We start from the raw sequence: 24,933 nt of genomic DNA, 5'->3' as shown, positions 1-24,933 counted from the left end.
ACTCGTTCGTATTTTTCACCTTTATCTGTTGGAGTGTATGCAACCTCAATTAAAGAAGAAAAAACAGGACAACCACTTATGACAATGTTACATCAGTTGACCAATCACTAAGGCTTGGTCTACACTACGCGTTTAAACCGATTTTAACAGCGTTAAACCTACTTAATGCTGTACCCGTCCACACTATGAGGCCCCTTATATCAATATAAAGGGCTCTTTAAATCAGTTTCTGTACTCCTTCCCGACGAGAGGAGTAGCGCTAAAATCGGTATTGCCATGTCGGATTAGGGTTAGTGTGGCCACAAATCGACGCTATTGGCCTCCGGGTGGTATCCCACAGTGCACCACTGTGACCGCTCTGGACAGTAATCTGAACTCTGATGCACTGGCCAGGTAAACAGGAAAAGCCCTGCGAAATTTTGATTTTCATTTCCTGTTTGCCCAGCATGCAGCTCTGATCAGCACAGGTGGCAATGCAGTCCCAAATCCAAAAAGAGCTCCAGCATGGACTGTACGGGAGATACTGGATCTGATCACTGTATGGGGAAACAAATCTGTTCTATCAAAGCTCCGTTACGGAAGACGAAATGCCAAAGCGTTTGAAAAAAAAATCTACAGGCTACACAGTGCTGCGTGACAAGTGTAACGGGAAGCCAGAGACTCAAATGGACGCTCATGGAGGGAGGGAGGGGGTACTGAGGACTCCAGCTATCCCACAGTCCATAGCAGTCTCCGAAAAGTATTTGCATTCTTGGCTGAGCTCCCAATGCCTGTAGGTTCAAACACATTGTCCGGCGTGGTTCAGGGAATAGCTCATCAATTTACTCCACTCCACCCACGTGAAAGAAAAGGGAAATAAATAGTTTCCTGACTTTTCAATGTCACCCTATGTCTACTGAATGCTGCTGGTAGACGCGATGCTGCAGCAGTGAAGAGCAGTATCCGCTCCTCTCCCCTGCCTGGTGGCAGATGGTGCAGTAGGACTGGCAGTCGTCCTTGTTATCAACCCATGAGTGCTCCTGGCTGGCTTCAGGTGAGGCTGGCCGGGGGCGCCTGGGTGAAAATAGGAATGATTCTTGGTCATTCCCAGTAGATGGTACAGAACAGCTGGTAACCGTCCTCATCATAGCAACTGGGGGCTGAGCTCCATCAGCCCCCTCCCTTTCCTGTGTAAAGGAAACATTCTGTCCTGCCTGGACTGTCATAGCGGTGGGAGGCTGCCTCCCCCTCATTTTATCTCACTAACAAGTCACTGTTTCTTATTCCTGCATTCTTTATAATTTCATGACACAAAATGGGGGGACATTGCCACAGTATCCCAGGAAGGTTGAGGGAGGAGGGAAGCAACAGGTGGGGTTGTTGCAGGGGCACCCCCCGTGAATGGCATGCAGCTCATCCTGTCTGCGGGATCTGGCACGGAGCACCTGTGCTCTCTGACACACTGCTTCTCTAGCACACTTGTCCCATATTCTAGGCAGGACTGACTATTTTTAGATACCATAAAGGAGAGATTGACTCAGGGAGTCATTCCCATTTTTGCCTTTGCGCCCCTGGCCGACCTCAGCCAGGGGCACCCATGATAGCAGCAGACAGTACAGAATGACTGATAACTGTCTCTGCTATCATGCAAAAGCAAATGAATACTGCTGTGTAGCGCTGGAGTACAGCCTCTGTCCGGGGCATCCAGTACACATATAGTGACTGTAAAAAAAAGCTGAACGGGCTCCATGGTTGCCGTGCTATGGCGTCTGCCAGGGCAATCCAGGGAAAAAGGGCGCAAAATTATTGTCTGCCATTGCTTTCCCGGAGGAAGGAATGACTGACAACAATTTACCCAGAACCACCCGTGACAATGATTTTTGCCCCATCAGCCACTGGGCTATCAACCCAGAATTCTAAGGAGTGGGGGAGACTGCGGGAACTATGGGATAGCTACGGAATAGCTACCCACAGTGCAACACTCCGGAAATCGACGCTAGCCTCAGACCATGGACACACACCGCCGAATTACTGTATTCAGTGTGGCTGCGTGCACTCGACTTTATATAATCTGTTTTATAAAACCGGTTTATGTAAAATCAGAATAATCCTGTAGTGTAGACGTATCCTAAGTTAGAGAGGCATTAATTATTCAGTGCCCAGTAACCTGTCAGTTGTTTAGCATTCTAGCCAAGATCCCACTCTGATTTATAGAAATGCTGTAGATTTATATGCAGTTTTATATGGTTTTGCTGTAAAGTCCATACAATGTGACAAATCTCTATTTGCTGAAAGAAAATGCAAGAGTATGTTTTCAGCTTTGTGGATAGCCTTATAAAGCTACCCAATTTGCATCAACCAGTTAAAAGCAAATTAGATTAAGTCACATGTAAACTGACTAAAGTAATCTCATCACCACATAGTACTACTTAGCTGCAACCTCTAATCTAACAGGAATAAAGAATGGTCAATATACCAGATTTTACATAATTTCACTCACTTTTATTCACTTCCCTCTGTTACTAAGCCTTTTTGGAAAGTTACAGAATGTAATTTATACTTCCTAATAAATGAGATGATCAGATCAATGCTTCAGAGTCTTCCCCCCACTTTCCGACTCATTTTTTCACTCTAGAAAATTATGGGCCAAAATTCTTGTCCCACTAAAGTCACAAGAGATTTTGCCAGAGAATTCAAGAGGGCTGAGATTTGGGTCTAAGCTTTGACAGCAAGGGCCTCTTCAGAAAAGCCAATTTAGTATGGCATAAATTGGTGGCCTGACAAGACCAAAAAGGAAGTCCCAACCTAGCTCCAAGAGTTAGGTCATAGCTGGACTTTGACAGCCTCACCCACCTTCTCTGGGTCAAAGAGCCTGGTCCCACACACAAATAGCTGCAAGGATACAAGGACTAGAGATAAAGAGAGAAAAGCAGGAGGAAGAGAAGGGAACACTGAACTGGTGCTAGCACTTGTTAATATGGTAGCTGGTGCTAGCACCTGTTAATATGGTAGCTGGTGCTAACCAAGATATTTTGAAAGACTCACTAAAAGTTAAAAGGGGGGAGGGCCCTCACTTGTAGTTTACATTGCCATTTCTATTGGAATGGGATACACTTGCAATGTCAGTAGAATGAGAAAGGAGGTATGTATATCTGGGCATTTGGCTTGGGGACTTCTACCCATCAATACGGAACCTTGAAATCTACAAGGTGGCAATCCCACATGGCACAGAAAACAAATAGCTTCTCCACCCAGGAAATGAACACACTGGTTCATTATGAAGCCCCCAATAGCACTGAACTTTTTATGATAGAGCACTCTCACATGTCTCCATAATGAGTTTTAAAGTCTCAATCAATCGCTTCTTCATCTCCCTGATCAGGTTTTTAAGAACTTGAAAGGCTGGGACTACAATTTTAAGAATTTATTCTTTGATTCTGATGATTGTTGGCAACAGGCCTTGGCATTTCTGAGCTCTCCTCATCTTATGTTCAGCTTGGTCTAAGCATTCTGAGTCTGGGCTACAGTAATGTGTCTCAGGCTACGTCTTCACTACCAGCCGTATTGGCGGGTAGCAATCGATTTCTCAGGGAATCAATATATTGCGTCTCATCTAGATGCGATATATTGATCCCCGAACAAGCTCCTGTCGACTCTGGAACTCCACCAATGGGAACAGCGGTAGCGGAGTCGACAGGGGGAGCTGCGGACGTCGATCCTGCGCCGTGAGGACGGTAGGTAACTCGATTAAGATACTTTGACTTCACCTATGCTATTCACGTAGCTGAAGTTGCATATTTTAGATCGATTTCCCCCCTAGTGTAGACCAGCCCTCAGAGGTTTAGTTATCCCACTCACGCTAGATAATGTTTACCTGCTATGAGCCAAAAGTCTAATTTGCACTGAATGTTAAGAATGATAAATCCAGTAGGTCCTTTTAAATGGTTTGAGCATTGGCCTGCTAAACCTAGGGTTGTGAGTTCAGTCCTTGAGGGGGCCATTTAGGGATTTGGGGCAAAAATCAGTACTTGGTCCTGCTAGTGAAGGCAGGGGGCTGGACTCAATGACCTTTCAAGGTCTCTTCCAGTTCTGTGAGATAAGTATAGCTCTCTCTATGTTAAACAAGTATTGAGGCACTTTCTATTGAATTAGGTATAGGGCCAGTGGATATCAGCTTTTTATTCATAAAGCTCTTTAAAACACTGTGCATACAGGTTGCTCTGTGGGCGATCATGTTTTGCTGTTGCTGCCAGTAAGTCATTTTAGTATCACTTCAATCCACAAAAAATGGGAAAAAAGGGGGAAGAAAGTCAGGTCAGCCATTGCAAGGGTAGTAGTCATGAGTCTCTATGCACCAAAGGAAACTTCCATCAGCTATCTAACTGGAAGCTGCTCAAAGGGATTTAAAAAACATTTGCTTCCCAGACAGCATAGGGTATTCCTCCCCTTCATATTGTATACAGACTTAAAGGATGCAAGCCCTAAAAGCAGAGTAAGGGGCAAAAGAATTATCCACTGAACTGGATAAGACTAATTTTCATTTACAAGTAGGAGTTATTTACAATTGTACTGATATTATACAGAGGTGGGAACAAGGAGATAGGAGAAACTGGTATATTAGACTCCTCCTGGAAAGTGTTTACAAACATGCTCATATAGGAATTACATTTGAGAAATTCTGCTGGTTTCCACATGCACTGCATCTCAGACCTGGGCCAAAATATGGGGATTTTTTTGTTAAAAAAAAAGAGACCCCCAAGTCAGATGCTTAAATCCACATTCAGGCACTTAAGTACAAGACCTAACCATCAATGGTCCTCCCCAGTGCTCAGTGCTTTTGAGCCATCAGGAAATACATTTAGGTACTCAAAAATGGCTTTAGGAACCCAACCTTATGCATCCACTTTCTCCTTTTTTGTATAAACATGCTATTATACTAAAATGTCCCATCAAGCATAATGTAGACAAGACTCCAGATGGCCACCAGTATCATACAACCATTATTTAGCTAGACCTCCTTTAAAACAAGGTTAGGTCACATGGTAGTGAAATTCTGATGACTGTCTGGTGCAGCCTATACTAGCTCTTCCCTCATTACTACCATCAGTGCATCTGAGTCAACAGTAGAAGTGATTAGAAGTTTGTTTTGGGTTTTTTTGTTTATTTGGGGGGAGGAGGGAGAGTGATCCTAGTGTAGGCACAGCAAACCAGCTTCTCTATACTAAAAAGGATATAAACACTTGCATTCCAAAGCGCACATAAATTTCAAGTCACAATTAAAGATTTGTCTAACTAGAAAGACAAACTTGCACAAATTCAGCAGTGTGATTCAGAGTTCTGCAATAGAATATTTATAGTAGAAAAGTTCAAGTATTTTATTAAAGTGATCTCTCCTCTGAGGACAACTTGTCATTTTGCTGCACTTTCTGCCCATCCCAAGGGGTAGGTGAGAGAACAGGGTTTTGAAAGCTGCAGACACTAATTAATTGACTAATTGTTAAGTAAGCTATTAATATACCCCTAAGTATGTTAACTACACTTGAGTAGTATCTGTTTCTTATCCAGCGTCTCCCCTCCAGGGAACTAAGATCCTGCCCTTGCAGGGAAGGCAGTGAAAAGGGGGAAGAGAATGGACTTGATGATCAATACAGCCGTCACCAACTGGTTGATCACAATCATCATCTGCAGCAGTGTAGTGTGGCTGCCGCTAAGGCAGACTCCCTGCCTACCCCAGCCCCATGCCGGTTCCAGAAGCGGCCAGCACATCCCCACAGCTGGGAGTCTCCCTCTGTGCACTGCTCCCACCTACAAGCACAGGCCCCACAGCTCCCATTGGCTGGGAGAGCTGCGCGGGTGGTGCTTGCAGAAAGAGGCAACTCACACAGCCACATGCCCTCCGCCCCTCGCAGGAGCGCATTGGCCTCTTCCAAGCGCGATGTGGGGCCACAGTAGGCAGGGAGTCTTAGCTCACTGTGCCCACTGGGAGACCACACTCAACCCCCCTCCCTTCCTGAGCCCCCTTCCAGAGCCAGCACCCCGACACTTTGGGTGCAGGAGGGAGCTCTGGGCTGGAGCAAACTCCTTCCTAGAGCTTGCACCCCTAACCCTGTCCCCAGGCTCAGCCCAGAGCCCCCTCCCACACCGCAAACCCCTCAGCCCTAGCCTAGAGCCTGCATCTCCTCCCAAACCCCAACTCCCTGCCCCAGCCTGGTGAAAGTGAGCGAGGGTGGGGGAGAATGGAGCGAGAGGAACGGGGCTTTGGGGAAGGGGTGGGAGTAGATCCTGGGTAGCCCTTAGATTCAAAAGGTGATCTTGGGCGTAAAAAAAGGTTGGAGACCACTGATCTAATATATCCATCCCACCAGATACAACAGTAAAGTCTGAAATGCAGTTACAAGAGCTCTTAACTGTTTATTTCAAAAGGAATGGCTGGGGGGAGGGGGGAGGAGGAGGGAGAGAGAAGAGTTTTAAAAAAGAGCCATTCTAGAACAATCGTAAAACCCAGGGCATTCAGATATGCTTTTTTCTTGCTGACAAACAAAAAAAAAACCTCTTCAACTACAAGAAAATTAGTGTCCAGACACCAAAAGGGAGATAGGAGCAGGAAATCTTGCCAATAAAGCCAGTAAAAGCAGCACATTCAATATCACTACACCACTGAACTTCCTTCCAACTCTCAAGAGATGTTGGCATGAAATAATAGCTACTGCTTCAATACTGCAGATTAAATTTCTTTAAGATGAAAGGTGTGTTACTCAAATCTACACTACACAAAAGAAACCCGAGTCTCTTCCCTCCATGTAAACAAACTTTCATATCACAGCTAATGTTGACTCAGTGCATCAGACTAAGTTTCTCCCAGTGCTGTGTACCACAAAGCACTGGAAGACTCAGATGGTCACAATCACATTGGAACCCAGAAGCAAGATACCAGCACATTTTTCTTCAGAAAGAATGTGTTAGCATTTGGTCAGTCATTCCCTCCAAAAGGTGTGTATGTGAGGGGGGGGGGAGAAGAACACTTAAAAATATAAAAATCCCAAAAGGACAGTCTAACACTATTTATTATTTATAAATATTAAGAGCCCCAGTCATGGATCAGAACCCTGTTGTGCTTGGTGCTGTACAAATACAGAACCAAAAAACCCACAGTCCTTGCTGTGAAGAGTTTACAATCTAATTATAAGACTAGACAACAGATGGATAGACAGACCAAAGGGAGATCACCACAAGGAAACAGCAAGATACTATCAGTTAGCATAATAGGCTGTGGTGTCTCAGCACACCAGCAGCCTGAAGTTTTTGTACACAAACCAGAAAAGAAGAGCAGAGTTTTAAGGAGGATAATGAGTCAGTTTTGTGGATGTTTATGGGGAGCTTCTCCCAGGCACAAGGAGAAGTTTAAACAAGTAAGTAAGAGAGGCTGGCACCACGAACAGAGGGAGTTGATCTTCAATACTGAAGGAAAGATATGGCCACCTTATTTCCCAAAATAAAAAAAACAGGCCGACTGCCTGAGCCCCACCACATAGCTCAGCGCCTTGAGTCGCCAATCCCCTCACAAGCATTCTTTTGCACCCCCTTAGGAGGGCACACACCACTTTTTTTTTTGTGCAAAACTGGGTATTTGTTCTGTTTGCTCTGGCCAACTGATCATCAGAACAGATGCCACTTTGCCCCACTTTTATCTGTTCAGAATGTTGCTCTGGCCAACTGATCATCAGCTGGCCAGAGCAACATTCTGAACTGATAAAAGTGGGGCAGAGTGGCAACTGTCAAGTACAGAGAGGTGTTGGCCCATGCCTAGATTATCTTTAATCTCCACTCCAACCTCAGTGCTTAGCCGTCCCACTACCTCTTTCCTTGTTTTCTTATTTATATGGCTATATAACTTCTTACTATTGGTTTTAATTCCCTTTGCAAGGTCCAATCCTGTTTGGCTTTTGGCCATTCTCACTTTATCCTTACACTTTCTGACCTTCAAGAGGTATCTTTCCTTGATGATCCATCCCATCTTCCCATTCCTTGCAGGCTGTTTTCTCTTAATCACCTGTTTGAGATGCTTGCTCATCCAGCTTGGTCTGCAACCTCTCTTTATACATTTTTTCCCCTTGCTTGGGATAAAGGTTTCAGATAGTTTCTGCAACTTTGACTTACAAGTAATTCCAAGCTTCCTCCACATTCAGATCCTTCTGTTCTTCTATCCAGTCCACTTCCCTAACCAATTCCCTTATTTTTTTATTTTTAAGGTTAGCCCTTTTGAAATCAGGTCTGCAACTAGAATCTTTATTTTTGTTTACCCTTCCATTTAGTTTAAATGGAATTAGCTCGTAATCACTCAAACCAAGGTTGTCCTCTACAACCAGTTCTTCTAGGAGGTCCTCACTCTCACTAATACCAAATCTAAAATGGCATCATCTCTTGTTAGTTCAAAATACAGTGTTTACATCTATGTATACAAATAGTTCTGTCACAGATCTTAATGGGATTGCAACAGAGCAAAATTTGGCATACCAATGTTCAGGAAACCATCTCACTCTTCTTTAAAGAGTGCAGTAGAGATCAAAATATCTATTGAAAGTCACCTTTTTAAAGAAGTGGTTCCATTGTAATTCAAACAGCCTGGATTACAACAGCAACCGATCCACCCAATGGGAGAGTGATTTACAAAAAGTGACACTGACAGATTGCTTCCTTGCTGTCTCAATGCCAGCTCCTCTGTTAATGGCATCTTCCGCCCAATACAACAAATGGTGGTCCTGTTGGCTCTGGAATAAATTGCTCCCCATGTTAATATTTATTATATTATATAGATAGCACTGCTCTACAGCCAAAATGCTTCTGAAATAAATGCAGTCCAACTTTACTAATTCTGGGTCACTGAGAATGAAAATGATGCTTAAAATTGTTGATTTGCTCTAGTTTTCAAGATATGCTATTGGGTCAGTATATACAACCCTTGACTTGGGAATGGCGGAGGATAAGTGAGTTATAAAGGGAAGGGATCTCAATTTAAACCCGAAATGACTAAAGTACACCTTTGACTGGATCTATGAATAAATCTATGACTGGGGTTGGACAGTACTTGCTTTTTAGGCAAAACAATGAATGATGCAATCTGAAGCTGGTATTGCATCATACATGATCTGAATTGCATCATGTTATTCCTAGAAGTCATGGATGATGCAATCATAACAAAGCTTACATCACTCTGCTGAACAAATTGCCCTATATCAGCTCTAGAAATCATACAGTGTCGTGCTCTCTTATTTGTCAGTGTTTGATTTTGCAAAGGGACACATTTCTGTTTAGCCAAAGTGAGCAGAGATGCCTCATACTTGTGTGAACAGTGCAGATAACTTCTGCTATGTTTGTGGTGAAGTGACTTTTGCATCACAAAAGCGCAATATAACCACTATGGTTAAGAAAGCCTATCACCTTTCTTTTGGCTGCAAAGTTGGAGATCAGGACAAGAGGTGGGCCCCACACATATGCTGCCACACTTGTGCAACAAATCTTCGCCAGTGGTTCAACAGGAAAAGGAAATCTATGCCTTTTGCAGTGCCAATGATTTGGAGAGAGCCAACAGATCATACCAGCAATTGTTACTTCTGGATGGTGCCTCCAGTTGGGAAAGCTGTGTCAAAGAAGAAAAAGTGGACTGTGCATTAGCCAAACATTCCATCAGCTATACGCCCAGTACCCCACGGAGAAGGGCTGCCGGTTCCCGATGCATCAGAATCATTCTCACTTGAGTCAGACGAGGAAGAGGAAGAGGATGAAACTTCTGGTCCTGAACCATCAATGTCACACGACCCACATTTTCTCCCATCCTCCTCCTCTGAACCACACCTCATAACACAAGGTGAGCTGAATGACCTTGTCAGGGATTTGGAACTACCCAAGAGTAAGGCAGTGCTGTTGGGCTCCAGACTACAGCAGTGGAATCTGCTGGCAGGCTATCAGGGCAAATGGAGCCCATCAATGCTTGCAGACTATTGCTGGACAGTGACAAGAGATGCTCCATTTAATGAATACAAGAGATAAGCCAAGAAGCGCTGAGTAGACACTGAATAGGATTAAACTATGTACAAAATAGTTTGCCTTTTGTTTCATAATAAATTTTATTTATATAACCCTTTTGCTGATTTTTAAAGTGTTACATAAATAGGACAGGTGAAATATCATCATGTAAAGCAACCATAAACACATGAAAAGACCTAGGTTTACAATTTATGATTAAAATTCTACTATCTACACAATATACATAGACATAAAATGTAAAAACAAACATCTTAGAAACAGTAGCCAATCAGTTGTTTTAATTGTCATATTTGAATTCAGCACATCAAAATACATAATAAATATCACATTTTATCTCTGAAGGAGACGACTTCTCAAAAATTGTAGACCAGTGTAGTATGTAGCACAATTTCTAGTTGTCCTCATTTGACTGGAGTTGGCAGGAAGGTGCATGTCAAAGAAACAGTAAATACACACTGGCACAATAAAATTCTTGATATTTTGGTTACTGGGATCTGGTGTGCGCTGGGTCAGAGCCTGCCCCCCAAACCCCTTCTGAAGTCGAACCCCTTGCCCTGAGCCCCTGCCACACCCTTCCTGCACCCCAGCCCACTTCCCTGAGCGCCCACTGCACCCCGACCCCCTTCCCTGAGCCCCCTACTGCACCCCAGCCCCTGCCCTGACCCACTGCCGCACCCATCACCCCTCCTGCACCTCACACCCCAACCCACTGCCCTGAGCCCCCTGCTGCACCCCTTGCCCCAAACCCCTGCCGCACCCCACACCCCGTGCCCTGAGCCCCTGCTGCACCCCTCATCCGTCCTGCACCCCCTGGGGGCAGGGAGGGGATGGAGCTGGGGTGGGAAAAGGCAGGGCAGGGCTTCATGGAAGGGATGGAGTTGGGGTGGGGCCAAGGGCAGTAGGGGGGAGGTGTCAGTAATGCGGCCCTTGGGCCAATGTACTAGTCCTTCTGTGGCCCTCGTGGACATTTGAGTTTGAGACCCCTGCATTAGAGCTTGACTTAGGCTGTCACACTGCTACCTCACAGTTATAAAAGTGCTATCCCATCCACACCAACAAAAAGAGCCCTTAAGTGTTAGAACACAAGCGTCGCTAACCATGGCAGACATCTGTAACACCCTGTCTACACTGGAAGCAGGACTATGTTTTTGCAACCAGTCTGATACCTGTCAGCTCTGTGTTCTTGGGGAGTATCCAGCTTGTCTGACTCATGAAGGTCACCTCCCCCTCCCCCCGCCCTCTACTTGAACCAAAACCAATCAATCAGAGGAAAGACTTACAGAAAGCAATGAAAAAGCAATGGGAGACAACTAAACCCCTCCTGACAAGGGTGACAGGATTAAGACAACTCCTCAAGCCTCATCTGCTAGAAAGATGGGACAGGGAGGCATCTCTATTAGTATACAGAATGGAGAACAGAGATTCCAAGGCAAGAACAGCACTGAACTCTGGGACCAGAAAAGCAGGGAAGCATTGCATGATGGGGGAATCTCTGCCCCAGATGTTAATGAACTTATGCCTGCACACACGCAGCTCAGCAGTTATCAGACCAATTCTAGTGATGAATCCCTGATTGATTACCAAAATACTACAGCACCCTAACTGCATCTTGAGCTCCCTGGAAGGACCACCACCCATAGCTAGGAGTGATCAGCTCCCATTATCTAGCCCAGAGGTCAGCAACCTTTCAGAAGTGGTGTGCCAAGTCTTCCTTTATTCACTCTAATGTAAGGTTTCGTGTGCCAGTAATACATTTTAATGTTTTTAGAGGGTCTCTTTCTATACATCTACAATATATAACTAAACTATTGTATGTAAAGTCAATAAGGTTTAAAGTGTTTAAGAAGCTTCATTTAAAATTAAATTAAAATGCAGAGCCCCTCAGATTGGCAGCCAGGACCCGGGCAGTGTGAGTGTCACTGAAAATCAGCTCGTGTGCTGCCTTTGGCACATGTGCCATAGGTTGCCTACCCCTGATCCAGCCTAAAGAAAACCCTGGAGTCATCAGTTTACCCATAAACAAATCTAGTGTCCCCCCTGCCCTTGAACCATTGTTGTTTCCCTACAAAAAGAACACCCTACCCACACTCAAGTGTTCTGATGCATGGATCCAAACTCTGCATCAGTTCTACTGGGAGTCCATCTTCTCCTGACTGATTGTGCTGGGGGCTCTGCCTGTCTCCAGCACTCAAGAGCCTGAGCTACATCCATCACCTGAGAATCCCGACCAGTTCAAGCTTCATGGAGTGGTGAGACCCCAGCTCTCTCTCTCCATTCTCTTTTCTACCTCAGGTATAACTTTTTAACCCAGACTTGTTTGATCAGATATAATGTAATCTTTTCAAATGTAACTTATGTTTGTTTAGGCTTTTCTTGTGTGGATATCACTATTATTGAATAAATAATTTTTATGGTTAAGCCAGTTGCTTTCCTCCCCCTCTCTCTGAACTTTAATCTTGTGTGTTTTTGGCCTCCCCATTTACTCTGCAGCAACACTCCTCTTACCTAAGCTAAAGATCCCTGTAGCATCCAAAAATACTGTGGAGTTTGCTTATCAAGTAGGTTACTATCAGAATAATTGTAATGTGAAAGTGAGGACAGAGATGTGCTGAACTTGTGACATATGAGGATGACAGCTTGGAAATGCTGCTCGACCCAGCCTGCTCAAGCTTACTCTATTCTGGTGCAGTACCTGTGGCATATAAGGGGGCAGCTTGGAAGTGCCGATTGGACCGGTCCACTCACACTTGCTCTGTTAATACAAGTGTATGTTCATCTGGTTCTGGGCTGGAGGAACTGAGCCCTACGGAACATAGGTCCTGCAGGATAGCACCAGTGGGAGGGGACTTGCAGAAGGGAGAAGTAGAGCTCCATATGAAAACACAAGTGAAACAAGCAGTGCATTGATAGAATTACAGAACCCCCACTCCCCCGAAAGAGTAACTAATAAATGAACAGGCAAATCTGGTAACAAGTCTGACACTCATCTGTCTGGTTACGAACATGGATAAGTTGTGTTCAGACAAACAGCTTTCCCTCCCCCCTCACAGGACCACAGGTCAGCCACCCATCCCAACTATGCTGCTAGCTTAATAGCTCTACAATCTGAGCAATGGCAATACAGCATCTCAGAGTACAGCATGCTCAAAGATCATGCACACAGGAACACACTCTGGCCATGTGCCCTACTTCTCAAGAGATCTAGGAGTTCCTACCTACAAAGCAATGGGGCCGGGGGGGAGGGAGAAGAGCACCAAACAAGTTACTGGAAAACAATGACAGGCCAGCCTAGGCTGCTGGCAAGGGTTAGCTACCACAGTTAGAGAATATTATCTTGATGTGAATGGATGCAAGCCAGGCTGGTACCAAACAATTAAAATTAACCCATTACAAAAACTGTTACAGCTTTGTAAGCAGGGTTGTAGACTGGGAAGAAGTGGCTATATTGGTAGCAAAATAAATTATATGGAAAATATCATCATCAAACCAAATCATAAGCTGGCACATTCTAAAAACACACACTGGGTGCTATTAACATACAAATTAAGTACTACATAAGAGGAGGGAGAAAAAAAAAAGAGACATTCATATAAAACAAGTTCTTAACACTGAAAATGTACACAAAACAAAGCTGACAGGCAAGGATTTTAACACTCCCTCTCCTAACCACCTTTTATGAGTAAATCTTTGCCTTCCAGTTTTATATCTTGTCATTTCTGAAAGTAACCGGCAAAAACAGATTTCTATGCTAGAGAACTGCTTCCTGTTCACAGGAAGTATTTTCTTGTTGTCATGGATGGCCAGAGATTCTGGGTATGGCTAACTTGCACTTCAAAGCGCTGCCATGGTAGCGCTTTGAAGTTTCGAGTGTGGTCCCAGCGCTGCATGTACTCCACGTCCTTTACGGGTGTAGCTTGCAGCACTGGGAGCCATGCTTTATGCCAGGCTTTACAGCGCTGTATCTTGCAGTGCTCAGGGGGGTGTTTTTTTCCCACAACCCTGAGCGCGAAAGTTGCAGCACTGTAAAGTGCCAGTGTAGCCATGGCCTCTGTTCACCAGCCTTCAAAAAGATGTATTTCCCTTCTAAATTTTTTATGGTTAATTTCCATTAAAAACCATTAATTAATATCTTCTGCTCATTCTCCTCCCCCTCACCCACCTGTTTTCAAACCACTCATGCTGACCCACCTCTACACATCACAAGGGAATTTTAAAATCATTTTTTACAGGACTGCCAGGTGTCACTAACATCTGCAGTACACATACACACACAAGCTTTTTATACTAAAAGCTTTTCCTTTGTCTGACAGTCTCTGGCGGGGGGGGGGGGGAGTCTATGGTTTTGTTTTATTCAGCCCTTTGACTGTATAGCTGCACATTTGTTTTTGACTCTCTCTCTCTTCAGACCTCCTTCATTCATAACAAAATAGTACTTAAAGACTCTGGTCGTTTATCTTAACATGCTTTATGCACTAGTAACAATTATTAAAGGAGCAGATTTTTCATTTTTATTTTTTTAAACTGACTGGTTCATGCACCACAGGTTCTGACACACACAGGACTGTGCTAGAGAGCTTTCATTGATTATACACTGATGGAGAAGAAAAACAAAAGGTCATGCTGTTCAAGAGCAAAAAGGAATGGGATAAAAATCTAGAATACCGGCTGTGTCATATATCAAGTGATATGGCTTCCATTAATACCAGAAACCCCACTGTGCACCCAAGTTGCAATTAGATCTTTAATAATAGTGAATTTACCAGCCCTCATGCTCAAAGAGTTCTGGGCTCTAAAAATAAGGAAGCATCTCTTTTAGACTCTCAGCCTCAGACAGCACGCAGTCAAGTCTTCCACTTGGCAACTGTACTGCCTCAGCAATGAGTCTCAAGATTCCAAGAACAATGAACAGAGTGTAGCACAGAGAGACTCCAGTACATATTGCAATGGAAAATGCACTGAGGGAAATTTTATAAGGCCCTGCCTAATAGTAACGTTTTAGAGAGACATTCAAGGGATCCCAAATACCAAATCTGGTATCCCATCTTGTTTTAGGGAGCCCCTAAATGTGTTCTGAGCACTTCTGGAATAGCTAAAGCCAAAAACTTTTACATAGCAGTCTTCTATAGGTAAAAACATTAAAATAAAGAAATCCAACAACAGTAACCTATCAGGACTGGATCAGCCAAACCCGACTTGCAATATCCCCCACTACTCAGGTTTCCAGGATATTTACCGGATAAGCCTATTAATCCATTGCCTCTCTCTATTTAGCTGAGCCTGACATTTAGCCTCACATCTCAAACTACCAAGCCAGCCCAGTTGGTATAAGGATTCACAATGGAAATCCAAGCGAGCCAGAACCATATTGCATAAAATCCTTTTTGGATTAGTCTCAGCACTCTATTCTGTCAACACTTTCCCACTGAAACAAAGATATGGACTACTGTTCCTCCTAACACCACTCTCTCTCTCCCCTCGATGTTATACCTGAAAAGCCACTACCGAGTAGGATCATTACTTCCGGATCCTCCATAGCAAAACAAATGAAATCAAGGTAAGTTTTACTCTTAAGTCACTACCATCCCTTGGGCCAACAACAAAAGGAGTAACTGCCTAAGAAACATGGATTTCTAGTAAATTGTTCCACCTTTGCACAAAATATTCCAAATATATGAAGAGGTCTGTTAAAATGGAAAGTTTCCTCATAAAGGGTGATTTTGTACAGGTTTCGCTGTACATGAACAAACAAGCTCTCCACCAGTGCACCTTGTCTCTCAGTTTGCTCCTCAGGGTCCCTTTTGGTCATGTTGTTCCCATGCAAAGTCTGGACCCAACCTCATCCCTACACCACTTAAAACATATATCACTTTAGAAGCTGCTGGCCCATGTGATGAGCTATTATTCAAATTCATGGTAGTAAAAACAGTTTACCTCAAAGATGCCATGCAAAAACAGTCATAGAATTTAAACAGCATCCCAGCATGATTTATAGTTAAACAACAGCAGAGGGAGAGAGTAATCAAGAGAAAAAAGACAAGGGAGAAGATATTTCCAGATGAGATTTTAAAATGAAATGCAGAGTCAATGAGGTGCCTAGATACAAGAATGATGGTGAAAATACTGCACTGAAGCAACTGGAGGGCAGTAGGAAGAGACAGTCCATGAGGCAGGCTATAGTCAATTCATGGAAGGTTTTAAAAATGGACAGCAAAGTTGAGATAGAGCCTGATATTAACTTATCCTGTAAGCTCTAGGGGACAAGGATTTCATTTGTTCTGTGTTTGTACAGCATTTAGCATTAGGACCACCAAAAATAATATTACATTGAACTCTGGTGCGTATCCATGTAAATGGAGCATTTTAGTTTAGAAGCCTGCTCCCTGTAAGTACTGGGAAGCATCTCTATTTAGTTCACTAAAATATGTAGTGTATTTTACTCCCATTTGGCTCTGCAGATATAATATAGCTATGAAAAAGCAGGTGGACAGCACATCTTCAAACCAGAATTCTTAACTGTGGCCCAGTTGCAAAAAAAATTTATTGTTGAGAAGGCTTAAGCCAGGAGAAACCCAAATTTAACTTTGATTCCACGCTAATTTTTCAAAGCTAGCAATTAGAAAAGGCATTAAAAAAAAAAAAAAACTTATGTATGGAACAGATTTGAACTGAAATCACTGAAACAATAAATATGGTGCCCCAAATAGGAATTTAATAAATAGTGATTTTTTTCAACTGCACTAAATTTTTGTAAGACTAGCCACCATGTTAGTTGTTACTAATTACATCTCATGCCAACATATGTTATAGTACTTTGATGTACAAGTCTTGGAATTTGTCTAACTCAAGGCTTAATTTTTTCACTAAAATATTGCAAGTTGGGCCAAGATACCTAAGAATACCTACCCATTTTTATAATACCTACACAATATAGTAACAAGTTTATATCTGTAGCCCACTGTTGATAAGAAATTATTCTCAGAGGGCTCCTGTCAATACTAAGGAATTACTACTGCTAAAGAAAGTTTAATGATAGTTTCAGGGGCATTTGTTTTCCCAGGGGTATCATTTCATTGTCTGATAATCTTTCAGAGCAATTAAAAATTTTTGCTGAGGGATAGAGTAATGGGGGCTATTGAGGGGAGGGGAGGGAACCCTCTGAGCACATTCCTAAATCTGCCAGTGAGTCCCTGCATGACCTCAGCTTCTTATCCTCTCTCTGCCTCCACTTATTCATCTGTGAAGTGATTATAATTCACCCTACCAAGAAGGGGTAATGGGAGATTTCATTAGTGTTATGTAAAGCCTCTGCTCAAATGCGATTGTAAGATCCGTAACTTGTATCATTAAGTATCAGAGGGGTAGCTGTGTTAGTCTGGATCTGTAAAAGCGGCAGAGTTCTGTGGCACCTTATAGACTAACAAACGTATTGGAGCATGAGCATCTAACGAAGTGGGTATTCACCCACGAAAGTTCATGCTCCAATACATTTGTTAGTCTATAAGGTGCCACAGAACTCTTTAAGCTTGTATCATTAACTTCTGCAACTTTTCTGCAGACTTTGTAACATCAGTTATTGTTAGTATAGCCTTTTAAGTTTTGTAACCTTAGCAAGCTCTGTAACCTTTTCAAGTTATCACTTGTATGAACTTCCAAGCTTTGTAACAGCCCATCATGCAATCAGAGAGAGTATGAACAAGGGAGTGTGTGGGGAAGATAAGGGGGAGTGTATGTGGGACTGAGCGGAGAGGAACTGCAAGGAGAAGAGACCTGGAGCCAGGAGCGCCTGATATAATCTGCCCTGAGAAGGCAATCGGGGGTGCTGTAAAAAAAGAAAGAAACTGGTCTGGGAATGCTTCTCGGTGACGGACACAGAAGAAAAAAAAAAAAACTCAGTGTGAGAGACAGGAGCCGCCTAGTTCCAGAAGAAGGAAGGCATGCACACAAGCTGCTGCTCCTTGACCTGCTCACCAGCCTGGATTCATGACTACAGGTGGACACACCAGATCTACCATGCTTTGGCTTCTTGGCTTCCATGCTGTCTCCGGTAACTCTCCACCTGTGTAAGTGTGTGGGTAACAGAAGGGTATGAATGTTGTGAATGCGTGTGTATAAGCTCCATCTCTTTTCTACCTGATGCAACAGCAGCATTGTAATAAAACTAAATACAAGTGTGACCTTGGGTTGGTTTTCAGGGGAACTGAGGTAACAACTAGTACTTATAAAACTTCAGTGTTGGAATGACTGGCATTATACAGGTACATATTTTGTTTATGCTTATTAAGTTATTTACTTATTACATTTTCTCTATTCATCACCCATATCTTTCCCCATCCCCTTCCACACATTTCATTTCTGCTGGTACTCAACACCAGACCATTTCCACACATCTCTAGCCTCACCACACAACTTTCAGAAGTAATATTCATACTCTGAATCCACACCCCCGTTTCATTCCCACCCTAAAAGGCTCTGAGCCTCAGTGTCTTTCCCTCAGGCTCTGGAGGTAAAGGGCAGGACTGATTCCTTCTTCCACTCAGCATTCCTCTTTCCTCCAACATTTCAGTACTACCAACTACACCAACTTCAGGGCTCCAGCTCATTCCAGCCTTGGGAGCAAAGTATCAAGCTAAGCCTTTGATATGTTTTTTACTAAGCCTCTGCGTTTCAAATCCCCTCTCCAGAGCATCTCCTGCAGCACAGGCAGCAGATCCTAACCCCATTGAAAAATATGAGTTGAATTTGCTTTGCCTGATAATAGCAGAGAATTATTAGGTGGAGACGCACAGACATTGCCACTTCAGTAGGGGTTATCAGACAGTACTGGAACAGAAGTGGAAATCTTGCCACCCCACTTCAAATACATTTAGAAGAGCAAGTTTGGGACAACTGGTCCATGATCTGAACCAGTCCTCCTTAAAGAAAAAACCAAAAAAAAAAAAAACCCACAAAATGATCATGCTATGTTTAGAGAAGCGGTTCCCGTGCATGCTAAATAACCACTTAAATATTTAATAAGAAACTACACTGTAGCCATATTGCTCATGTCCACTTTAGAACTGTATGCATTCAACCATGTTTTGCAAAAACGCAGACTCTCACTGACATGAGGAGCCATTACATCTGCTAGGCCAATAATCCACATTTAAAAAAAACCCCACCAAATAAGTAATTTACAAGACATAGATAACTATAATGTATATTCTCATTTAATACTTAGGCAAGGAATTTTTTGTCCTGTTTCATATCCCCTCCAAAAAGATTTTGCACACAGTACAAAAGGTACTTCAATTTAAGCCACATGAAGGATTCCTGGAGTTGGGTTTGGATATTGCACCTTGTTCTGAGACTCCCACATCTTTTATAATATATATGTGCTGAACAGTTAAGTGTAATGGAAAGTGGATTGTTTTGTCTTACTGTAACACACTGAGAGTCTACAATAAGTCAATTTACTTTTGCCCTTTAACCATTTTTGAAAACCATGAATATAAATCTATGAACTCAAAAATAGTTCAGAAGTTCTCAATGTACAAGATTTATATTAATGATTAAGAAGTTTATCCCTTTAAAACAGGAGTTTTGATACAGAAAATTACTTAAGTGAACTTCACTGTACTGAAATAAGCTGTGCCATGTTCCATTCTTTCAAGCAAAGCAAGTCTGGCATGAGGTCACCCACACCAAAAGGAAGAGAACAAATACAAGAACAAGAGTTAGATGACTTTAGGAAGAAAGTATCTACTGCATCTCTCTTTGTTAAAGAACTGTGGAACATCTCAATCAGATCAGACCTTCCATACCAACACACACATCCTACCAGAAGGATAGGACATTTGACCTGTACAGTTTTTTCCCCCCACGTAACATGTATCTTTCCCCCTTCCTCCCCCCTCCCCCTACCCCAAGCAGGAAGGAAACCTCCAATTTCCTCCAATAGGGTGAATTCCAAGGGTCAATCTAAAAAAACTATGCCCTTGTTTCTCCCTTTCTTCCAGAATAGCTCAGTCAGCTTAGCATGAACTATGGTTTCCACATACCAGACTCGAAGTTAAAGCAGGAAACACCACATCCAAAAAGGCACATTTAAGCAATTCAGCACATAGTTCCTCAAAGTCTCATGTTTATTATTTACGAAATTGACTTCTAAAAGCTAGATAGAGTCCATTCACAAAAAATAAAAAAGTGACTCCAGCATTAAAAAGCTCAGAATAATCATCATTTACAAGATTCACATGGTATTTCAAGCCATTAGTTTAGAGGTTCTGAATGTGATCTTAAAAATAAAAAAAAAATCACATTTGATTTAATTACTAGATGTTCCCACAGCAGTCTAACAGAAAAGCACTGAAGCAAACAATGCAGCTGTCTGCACTTAACCAGACCATGAGATAAGTACTGTTCCACTGTCTTGACTTAAACTGTCAGGGTTTACAATCAGTATTTTATAGACCAGGGGTAGGCAACCTATGGCATATGTGCCGAAGGAGGCACGTAAGTTGATTTTCAGTGGCACTCACACTGCCAGGTTCTGGCCACCGGTCCGGGGGGCTCTACATTTTAATTTAATTTTAAATGAAGCTTCTTAAACATTATTTACTTTACATACAACAATAGGTTAGTTATATATTATAGACTTCTAGAAAGAGACCTTTTAAAAAGGTTAAAATATATTACTGGCACACAAAACCTTAGAGTGAATAAATGAAGACTCCGCACACCACTTCTGAAAGGTTGCCGACCCCTGTTATAGACCCATTACAGAAGGAAACTCACTACATTAGTTCTTGTACTGCAATCAAGTGCAGCAACTCAAAGGAAGATGTCAACAAAACACTGAAGACCACAGCTTCCTTTATCATTTCTATTTTTCATCGCCACACCCAATAAGCAAGTTATTGCAGATATATTCACTAAAGCTAAGCAATAAAGCCCAGTCAGACTAGAAACTGTGAGAGACATCTACGGTAAATTAGTATTTCTAATTGAGGAGCTAGACAGTTTTGATTCTGAGTACTTTTTAAGTCTGTATGTTATTTCTATATTGTGTTGCCAAAGAAGGATTTCACCACAATCACAATCCCCAAATTGCTACATAACACCACAAATATTTGCGCAGTTTAATAGCAGTCATGATGGATTATGGGAAAGGGAACAGAATCGAAAACTGAGGCTTGTCTTTTAATTTATGCCTTCACTGCAAAAAAAAAAAAAAGTGTGTTCTTAACTCTCTTAACTCATGTTAGCTAACTCAGATTCAAACAGTAGGGAAGACATGGCAACAATGTTTAACTCTGGTTAGCAGCTATATTAAATCCCATAGGGGATCCTGGAGTTGAACTCAAGTTGCTAACCCTAGTTGCTGTGTTTTACTGTTAACGTGTGTGCTTTTAATTTAACCCAACTCTTTTTTTTTTTTTTTTTTAAGGGGGGAGGGTTATTGGTGGTTTTTGGTTTGGTTTCTTTTTTTGGGGGGAAGGGGGTACACAATGAAGGCAAATCCTTTAGGGTTGCCAGGCGTCTGGTCAAAAAGGGACTCTGGCAGTGCCAGTCAGCACCACTGACTGGGCCATTAAAAGTCCGGTCAGCGGAGCTAAGGCAGGTTCCCTGCCTGCCCTGGCTCTGCATAGCTCCCAGAAGCAGTGGCATCTCCCTGTGGCCCCTAAGCACAGGGAGTCTCTGTGGACAGCCCCCACCCAGAATGCCAACTCCACAGCTCCTATTGGTCAGGAACCATGGCCAATGGGAGCTGTGGGGGCCATCACTCCACCCAGGAGCCAGAGGAACGTATCATCCACTTCTAGGAACCACCTGAGGTAATCGCTGCTCAGAGCCTGCACCTCCCCACATACCAAAACTCCCCCCCCCAACAAGCCCACACTCCCTCATGCACTCCAAACCCCTCTGCCCCAGCCCAGAGCCCTCTCCTATACCCCAAGCCTCTCATCCCCAGCCCCATCCCAGAGCCTGCAACTCTAGATGGAGCCCTCATTCCTCCCGCACTCCATCCCCATCCCAGCCTGGCAAAAGTGAGTGAGGGTGGGGGAGAGCAAGCAACAGAGGGAGAGGGAATGAAGGGAGTAGGGGGTGAGCCCTCAGAGAAGGGGCAGGACGGGGTGTTTGGTTTTCTGCAATTAGAAAATTGGCAACCTTAGCTTGGGACTTACCAAGGAGTGCCAAATCTTTCTCCCTCATTCATATCATACAGCACATTATAAAACAAACATACTTATTCATAAGCAAAATGTCCCCTTTTCTAGCTTGCTACCTATCATAAAACTAATGATGGCATGTGTATTAAAGTAAACAAATTCCAACATAACACTAAGAGGGAATTTAGGTAACTAAAAACAACAAGATTTGATCCCCAAGCAGCTATTTGTATTAAGATAGTTCCTTTCACAAGGAGAGGCAAGACAACGCATAGCCAATGGAAGAATCAAAGCCTCATCTTTAAAAAGTTATCATAAACCATTTGTTAGCTTGCCATGTCTCCTCGATCAGTGATCTCAACGAGGGGCATGTCAACTCATCTAGATATTTGCCCAGTTTTACAACAGGCTACATGAAAAGCCCTAGTGAAGTCAGTACAAACTAAAATGTCATACAATGATTTCTTTATACTGCTCTATATAGTACACCTCTACCCCGATATAACGCAATGCAATATAACACAAATTCGGACATTATGCAGTAAAGCACTGTTTGGGGGGGAGGGGGCTGCACTCTCTGGCAGATCAAAGCAAGTTTGATATAGCATGGTTTCACCTATAACAAGATTTTTTGGCTCCTGAGGACCACTTTATATCAGGGTAGAGGTGTATTTCAGTTTCTTTCAACCTGGAGGTCATGATTTATTTTAAAATTATATGGTAACAATGAGAAAGTAAGCAATTTCAGTAATAGTAGGCAGTGACACTTTTGTATTTCTATGTCTGATTTTGTAAGCTAGTAGTTTAAGGGAGATGAAACTTGGGGTACGCAAGACAAAGCCTTCTGAAAGGGGTACAGTACTCTGGAAAGTTTGAGAACTGTGGTTATAGATCAGATACTACATTTCTAGCTGTTTCCAAATCACTAACATCTCCAAGCATAACAGAAGTTTAAGATACATTTTAAATCTAGTTACAAATTAAAACCAGCAATGTAACAGTTATTTATATAGTTTCCCACTAATCAAATCTTTAAGCCCCTCCACCCCCCAACATTTATAATAAGAGGTAGTTGATGTTACTTCTACATTCAGTGTCTTTTCCCTTTTCTCTCCCCAACAGTCACCACACTAAAATTTCCTTTTAGTATTTTGAATCTTCTCCTAACCTCATTGGCTCCTTTCAGTGCCGTCTCACAGCATTCCTCTTCCTTCCTTCCTATCAGATAACCAGCATATACACGGCCTGGTGGACTAGATACATTACTCTCTGGATTTCTGCTTTGTTGTTGTTTGTTTCACTGCAATGGTAGCCAGTAGCAATTTCTCAGTTCCTCATAGCATTGACATCCAAAGATTAGCATCAGCTGTTGAGGGCAAAGTAGGAAGGAGAGAAAGGGAGGGGACTAGAAATTAAGCCTAGTTGTTCCAGACTTAAATATACAGGCATTTTTAATACATATACAGTTTCAAAAGACTTTTCAGAGGAAAAAAATCAGTAATCTTATAAAAGGCTACATTCTTGCCACAGTGAAGGAACAATGCAAGATATCAAAATTGAGAACATCCATCAAAAAAAGTGTTTGCAACAATATTTGTGCACTTTGGTCAAAAGGGCTGTCAGACATACTGTACAAAAAGCAGAGGAGGTGGCAAGAGAGAAACACCTTCTGCACTAAGCAGCACAATGTTGTTCTCCAAAAAATTGAGATTTCTAATAGAGATACCAGTAATCATCGTTCTAAGAGCCTGGTTTGTGTCAGTTAAACATACATAAGGCCAAATTATAAAGCATCTCATTTTTGAAGCGTTTTAAACACTGTACTTAATGTATAGTTCTCTCATCTTGATCTGCTCTGCCTTTTCCTGGCGATATCTAGGGCAGTTGGGAGCAATACCTACCTAGTTCTAAAAATACTATTTGTATTAAGTACCATTGAATTGACAAACACCATGTTTTGTTTTGATAGCTCCCCATTCTCACAACCCTACACCGCCTTGTGTGCTGCATCCTCTAATTCTGTGGCAGCCCCTCCTTCCTCCCTCCCCTTTCCCCCCTCCTGCCCCCCAACATTGACACTACTGTTCCAGGAGACTGATTGTAATCATATCTACATTACTCCAACTATAGAACAGGTGGCTTTACACAACCACTGGAAAACTATTTGCACTAAAAATGAGATGAGTATCATTTCATTTACCACTTTTAATGAATTGGGCTAAACCTACACAGAATACAAACTAAGTATATAATCCACAAAACTATGACTAAACTCCTGTTTATTCACCTTAGTATATACTGCTTCCTTCCAACAGAGATATATACAGCTGTATGCGGACAAACTAAAATATACTGATTCTGTATACAGTCGACCTTGATTCCTAAGTATCAGAGGGGTAGCCGTGTTAGGCCATGTCTACATCTAAAATTTTGCAGCGCTGGTTGTTACAGCTGTATTAGTACAGCTGTATAGGGCCAGCGCTGCAGAGTGGCCACACTTACAGCAACCAGCGCTGCAAGTGGTGTTAAATGTGGCCACACTGCAGCGCTGTTGGGCGGCTTCAAGGGGGGTTCCGGGAACGCGAGAGCAAACCGGGAAAGGAGACCAGCTTCGCCGCGGTTTGCTCTCGCGTTCCCCGAACCACCCTGCAAACCGCAGGGAAGGAGACCTGCTTGCTCGGGGGTTCGGGAACGCGAGAGCAAACCGGGAAAGGAGACCAGCTTCGCCGCGGTTTGCTCTCGCGTTCCCCGAACCACCCTG

The 24,933-nt window shown here is 42.9% G+C and overlaps 1 protein-coding gene across 11 annotated transcripts in view; it reads right to left on the bottom strand.

Moving 5' to 3' along the window:
- The window catches only part of ABI1 (abl interactor 1), a 121,416-nt gene that overhangs the window by 93,708 nt on the left and 2,775 nt on the right, over nt 1-24,933 (bottom strand). The window contains exon 2 of one of the 11 annotated variants that reach the window (XM_030550317.1): nt 23,341-23,538. The exons of the other annotated variants lie outside the window; for them this stretch is intronic. The gene's annotated coding sequence lies outside the window, so the exon portion shown is untranslated. The remainder of the gene's footprint in view (nt 1-23,340; nt 23,539-24,933) is intronic. 11 annotated transcript variants of the gene reach the window in all.

This window comes from Gopherus evgoodei, chromosome 2, assembly GCF_007399415.2.
Source record: "Gopherus evgoodei ecotype Sinaloan lineage chromosome 2, rGopEvg1_v1.p, whole genome shotgun sequence".
Classification (NCBI taxonomy): Eukaryota; Metazoa; Chordata; order Testudines; family Testudinidae; genus Gopherus; species Gopherus evgoodei.
The sequence above is the reverse complement of the archived record's forward strand: the minus strand, read 5'-3'. Positions and strand labels throughout refer to the sequence as shown.